General features: G+C 41.2%; 1 long non-coding RNA gene across 1 annotated transcript in view; it reads right to left on the minus strand.

Moving 5' to 3' along the window:
• Positions 1-506: 506 nt before the first annotated feature.
• LOC118760959 overlaps positions 507-7,105 on the minus strand; it is a 101,624-nt gene continuing 95,025 nt past the window's right edge. Inside the window, exon 3 of the long non-coding RNA XR_004997065.1 lies at positions 507-665. This is a non-coding gene — a long non-coding RNA (uncharacterized LOC118760959). The remainder of the gene's footprint in view (positions 666-7,105) is intronic.

Here is a 7,105-nt window from a genome sequence, read left to right on the forward strand (position 1 = left end):
TAAAATAAAGTATACAAGGATAAAAAAATAAGGAATCAATAAAATCAAATCAAATGAAATGTAATACACCAATAATAAAACATAGTTAAATAAAAACATAAAGTATACATGTGATCAGAATAGAACAAAACAAAACAAACACAATCTGACATTTATATTGACCTTTACATTTCATCAAAACAAATAAGTTGGCATAGCCACCTCCTACTCCCAGATACACACACAAACACATACACACACATATATTCATACACAAATATATCTATTTCCTGTATATGTTATATAATATAAATGTATATGCTCACACATACACATATATATAAACATATACATGCACCCATATACATAGCCATTAATGCATTTAACTATACCCAACACACACACAACACAAACACACGTTCACATAGATCATTATCATCATTATCATCATCATCGTTTAATGCCTGTTTCCCATGCTGGCATAGGTTGGATGGCTTGACAGGAGCTGGTGAGGTCAGGAGCATGGCACAGTTTCTACAGCTGGATGCCCTTCTTGATGCCAACTGCTTTACCGAGTGTATTGGGGGCTTTTTATGTGGCACCATCACCTCTACTCTTTATGGGGCACCAGCACCATTGTTTTTTATGTGACCCCAGCACCAGTGCTTTTTATGTGGCACCAGCACCTAGAAAAATAGAATATTTATATGTATCTTGACAGTTGAAAACTAATTTTGTAATTAACTATGGAAACCAATTATATAATTAATAAATGGGACAATATCAGGAGTTCTACTCCATTAATATGAAGGCATATGACCCAGAAGTTAGGTTGTTGCATTCACAACTGCAAGATCAAGGTGTGTTATGTTCTTGATCAAAAGCCTTTAACTATTTCTTATGAAAACTGGTATTTTGAATGCACCCTTAATGTTTTAATTATGATGTCCTTTATTAAAGTCACTTTTTGTCAAGTAAGGTCAAAAAAACTGTAGAAAGACCTTCGTGGTAACAAAAATGCATTTGCTTACTGTATAACTGTTGACAATTCTGAAAATGCTTATCCTAGGTCACAACTGGTTTGAATATATGTTTTGAATTTCAGAAATATGGACAGTTGTGAAAGAAGAAAATGCCTTGATGTTTTCTGCTATATTGTTGATGTTACACTTTACCAAGGCAGTGAAACAAAATCACAGATTTTGTGAAGAAAGCTTACTTTACTTTCTTTGGCATGAAATTAGGTGATCAAGAAAAACATTGGGCATCCCATATGGTGTGTAAAACATGTGTTGAAACACTGAGACAGTGACTGTTTTAAATACTTAAATAGAAATTTTTGCAGCTTTGTCTTTTGAGAAAATTAAGGTTGGTGTGTTTGATGGGTCACAGATTAGGTGGTTATTGCAGGTCAGGCAGTTTTTGGAGACCATGTCTGGCATTAGAAAAGAAGCATGAAATACTTTTGTTACAGTTTTGTCTGGTTTCCTGAGGAACAGGAAGTCATCAAATTATGAAGAATTTAAAAGTGCCTTTTCTGCACAGTCATCTCGACTACTTTCCTGAAAATCATAATGCAATAAATGATGTGCAAGGAGAAAGATTCTACCAAGACATTATGACCATGGAGATTAGGTATCAAGACAGGTAGAACACAAACATGATGGCTGATTACTGTTGGTCTCTGCAAAGAGACTTTCATGATGTAAGTTAGTTATGCAAAGCAGCAAAGAGAAAGTTCACTACTTGAGTAGCTGAAACTCCAGTGTGACAAAAAAAAATTATCTTAAGAGGTGTGTTTAAATATTTTGTGTAATATCTTTGTTAATCAATAAAAAGTACAGTTCGGTTTGTATTAGTTTCTTATTTCAGTATTGCATTTCATGGCAAAATGGAAATTTTTTGGAAAAAATTAATTTCTGTTTAACAAAAACTTGACACGATAGAACATTTCTGAGGGTATTTCTGAGTCCAGCACTATCATATTAGGTAGGACTAATTGTAAGAAGCAAGACAATTAATTTTTTTTCAAAAATGTTCCACATACATACAAGTATGTATATATGAATGTGTGTATATGTATACACACACACTCTTTGGTCCTTGGTCATTGGTCCGAGAGCATCCCTCTTTCTTCCTTCTTCTTTCTTCTGGCACCAATGGAGAGGCACTTTTATGTGAGGTACTACACAGCTTTTACCTTCTCTACTTTCCCAGACTCTGCTACCCTTTCTCTCTCTAGTAGTCACTCACAGACAAAGCTAACTACCATACACAATGGACTATAGAACTAAAAATAATTTGTGTACCATGACACTTGGTGACACTGAGATTCTAGTACTGCATGCCTTCTGAACCAATTGCAGTGTATTATTACTCTCCACTCACATACACACATTTTTATAAACAAAATTAGATGCATTGATTGGGCTGGCATTTTACAGAAAATAAAGTTGACGAGGGACAACCATCCCGAAACTAGTTTGAGCGTATCACTCAGGCTTGCGAGGAAATGATGGCCTCCTTTTGCAAATACTCCAAAGACACAGATATTGTGTTTAGAGCCAGCTAGAGATGAAGATCTCTTGGGGCTATAAAGCTACAGTAACATCCCCTCCCCAATGTGGTTAGCCATGATAAGATGGCTTCTATACTTTACATAAAGTAAATTTTGAACATGGGATAGCTGTGAAAACAGCCTAGAAAATTGGGTAAATACCCTTGTGTGTATGCGAGTCTATACATATATATATATATATATATATAGGCGTAAGGGTGGTTGTGTGGTAAGTAGCTTGCTTATGAACCACATGGTTCTGGGTTCAGTCCCATTGCGTGGGACCTTGGGCAAGTGTCTTCTACTATAGCCTCGGGCTGACCAAAGCCTTGTGAGTGGATTTCGTAAAATGAAGCTGAAAGAAGCCCATCATATATATGTATATATGTATGCGTGTGTATATGTTTGTGTGTCTGTGTTTGTCCCCTCAACATCGCTTGACAACCGGTGCTGGTGTGTTTAGGTTCTCGTAACTTAGCAGTTCGGCAAAAGAGACCAATAGAATAAGTACTAGGCTTACAAAGAATAAGTCTTGGGGTCAATTTGCTCGACCAAAGGCCTCAGTCACATGACTGAAACAAGTAAAAGAGTAAAGGAATATATATATATATATATATATATATATATATATACTAACCATCGGAGCATACTGAAGCTAGTATGCTCCGATGGATGTGTAACGTCAGTGTTCATAATCGACAGAGTGTAAGTACCTTGAGAGAAAAGTTGAACCTAAGAAGCATCAGTTGTTGTGTGCAAGAGAGACGTATGCGCTGGTATGGTCATGTGATGAGAATGGCTGAAGATAGTTGTGTGCGAAAGTGCCACACCCTGGCAGTTGAGGGGACCTGTGGAAGAGGTAGATCCAGGAAAACCTGGGTCGAGGCGGTGAAGCACGACCTTCGAACTTTAGGTCTCACCAAGGAAATGACCAGTGACCGAGACCTTTGGAGGTATGCTGTGCGTGAGAAAACCCGGCAAGACCAGTGAGAACAGTCAAAATCAAGATCAAACCAAATTGAGGTCGATCAACATCAGGGCCCCCGTGCAGGTGACACGTAAAAGTACCATCCGTTCGTAGCCGTTTGCCAGCCCTGTCTGGCCCCCGTGTCGGTGGCACGTAAAAGCACCATCCGTTCGTGTTCGTTGCCAGCCTGGCCTGGCCCCCATGCCGGTGACACGTAAAAGCACCATCCGTTTGTGGCCGTTTGCCAGCTCTGTCTGGCCCCCGTGCCGGTGACACGTAAAAGCACCATCCGTTCATGGCCGTTTGCCAGCTCTGTCTGGCCCCCGTGCCGGTGACACGTAAAAGCACCATCCGTTCGTGACCGTTTGCCAGCCCTGTCTGGCCCCCATGTCGGTGACATGTAAAAGCACCATCCGTTCGTGTCCGTTGCCAGCCTCGCCTGGCCCCCGTGCCGGTGACACGTAAAAGCACCATCCGTTTCATGGCCGTTTGCCAGCCCTGTCTGGCCCCCGTGTCGGTGGCATGTAAAAGCACCATCCGTTCGTGCCCGTTGCCAGCCTCGCCTGGCCCCCGTGCCGGTGACACGTAAAAGCACCATCCGTTTCGTGGCCGTTTGCCAGCTCTGTCTGGCCCCCGTGTTGGTGGCACGTAAAAGCACCATCCGTTCGTGTCCGTTGCCAGCCTGGCCTGGCCCTGTGCCGGTGACACGTAAAAGCACCATCCGTTCGTGGCCGTTTGCCAGCTCTGTCTGGCACCTGTGCGGGTGGCACGTAAAAAGCACCCACTACACTCACGGAGTGGTTGGCGTTAGGAAGGGCATCCAGCCGTAGAAACACTGCCAGATCTGACTGGGCCTGATGAAGCCTTCCAGCTTCACAGACCCCAGTTGAACCGTCCAACCTATGCTAGCATGGATAACGGACGCTAAATGATGATGATGATGATGATGATGATGATACACAAACATGCTTACATGTATATGTACATATACAGCTACATATATGCATACGTGTGTATGTGTGTGTCAGAGTGTGTGTGCATATGTGTATAATTACTTTGTGTACCTTAGTTTTCTGAACAGATAATCCATATTTCTGAGTCCCATAAGCACTGACTAAAATCCTTGCCATCAAGGACAGCATCTCCCTTTAAAACACTCCCTACTAGAAATCTTGTCTATCCCATGACAGCATAAAAATGCGAGCATGTAAATAACTATGATACATATCTTCACATTATGATTATTGCAGCAAGCAACAGTCATAATCCATTTACAATATTTGCTATATATACCTTAGCAAAATAAAATATTTCCTTTACATTCAGAAGCAGTGTGTTTACAATTTGTTAATAAACCACTCCATACACCAAATACAAACCGGTTTGTCAAGGAATACATGCATACATACACACGTGTGTACATGTGTGTGTGTATGTATATATGTAAATATATATATATATATATATATATACATATATATCATTATCATCATCATCGTTGTTTAACGTCTGCTTTCCATGCTTGCATGTGTTTGATAGTTTGACTGAGGACTGGCAAGCCAGAAGGCTGTACCAGGCTCCAGTTTGATCTGGCAAGGTTTCTACAGCTGGATGCCCTTCCTAGCACCAACCACTCCGAGAGTGTAGTAGGTGCTTTTTACATGCCACCGGCATGAAGGCTTGTCAGGCAGTACTGGCATGAACCACACTAGAATGGTGCTTTTTGCATGCCGCTGGCACGTGAGCCAGTCAGGCAGTACTGGCATTGGCCATGATAGTTATTTCACTTAACTCAACAATAAACTTCTCAAGTACAGTTTATTGCTCAATTATTGAAGGGACTCTTAAATCAGCTGGTTATGCTGCACTAGCATAGGCCACGGTTACGGTCTCACTTAGCTTGCCAGGTCTTCTCAAGTACAGCATATCTCCAAAGGTCTCAGTCACTTGTCTTCACTTCCGTGAGGCCAGATGTTCAATGGTCGTGCTTCACCACCTCATCCCAGGTCTTCCTGGGTCTACCTCTTCCACAGATTCATTCTACTGCTAGGATGTGACACTTTTTTACACAGCTGTCCTCATCCATACGCAACACATGACCATACCAGCGCAGTCATCTGTTTGCACACCACATCTGATGCTTCTTATGTCTAACTTTTCTCTCAGGGTGCTTACACTCTGTTGTGTATGCACACTGACATTACACATCCGGCAGATCATACTAGCTTCATTTCTTGCAAGCTTCTGCATGTCCTCAGCAGTCACAGTGCATGTTTCACTGTCATGTAGCATGGCTGTTCACACACATGCATCATACAGTCTAACTTTCACTCTGAGTGAGAGGCCCTTTGATACCAGCAGATGTAGGAGCTTGCTGAACTTTGCCCAGGCTATTCTTATTCTATCATGTACACTCTCAGAGCATCCGACCCGACAACTGACTTGGTCACCTAGGTAATGGAAACTATCAACTACTTCTAGTTTTTCCTCCTGGTATGTGATAGAAGATATTGTCTGCACATTTTCAGTGTTTATTGTCCCTGTGCATCTGCCACACATAAAAACTATCTTCCCAGTTAGCCTTCCTTTGATATTGCTGCACCTCTTCTGTGTCCATAGCTTACACCAGGGACATCTTATGGAGTTTCTACCTATGCCTTTTCCACAGATTGAGCAGAGCCATCTGCCTGAAGAGATTTGTGATTTGTCTGCCATCCTACTTACTGAGACTGGTTTTCTACTAGATTGTCTCTAAGGCCCTTCGATTCTAGACCTTGCTTCCACACCTGAAACTTCTCCTCTAATTCTGATAGTGACAGCTATTAGAGGAAGGTCATCAGCATAGAGGAGCTCCCAGGGGCATCCTATCTTGAATTCCTCTGTTATTGCCTGGAGGACTATGATGAATCAGAGGGGGCTGTGGACCCCTACCCCTACCCAGAATTCTTCACTATACTTATTGCCAACCTCTCTTTACTGACAGCATCCCTGCACATGGCTTGTAAGTTCTCACTAGCCATTCATCTATCCCTAGTTTCCACATCGTCCACCAGATAAGAGATCAGGGGACCTTGTCAAAAGCTTTCTCCATGTCAATGAAAGCCAAGTCCAGAGGTTTATCTTTGACTTAGTATTTCTCCTGCAGCTGTCTTACCAGGAATATGGCATCAGTGGTGCTTCTCTCTGGCACAAACCCAAACTGCATCTTGTCTAAACTAACTCTCTCCCTAATTAGTTGGGCTAACTTTCATCACCTGATCCAACAATTTGATACCTCTGTAATTATTCGTATCTAATGTGTCACCTTTACTTTTGTAGCAGTTGACAATGGTGCTGCTATACTAGTCATTGGGTATGACTCCTTCGTACATACATACTCACACACAAACACACATATGCATACATACATACATACATGCATACATACATACATACATACATACATACATACATTCATACATACATATATATATACACAGGGTGGTGCAAAAGTAGGTATACAGTTATAAAAGAAAACATGTACAATACTCATTTATTTTTATCAAAAAAATTAAAAGTTGCAATAAAAGTATTATTATAGTTATGATAGATGTATCATTATG

This window comes from Octopus sinensis, linkage group LG2, assembly GCF_006345805.1.
Source record: "Octopus sinensis linkage group LG2, ASM634580v1, whole genome shotgun sequence".
Taxonomy (NCBI): domain Eukaryota; kingdom Metazoa; phylum Mollusca; class Cephalopoda; order Octopoda; family Octopodidae; genus Octopus; species Octopus sinensis.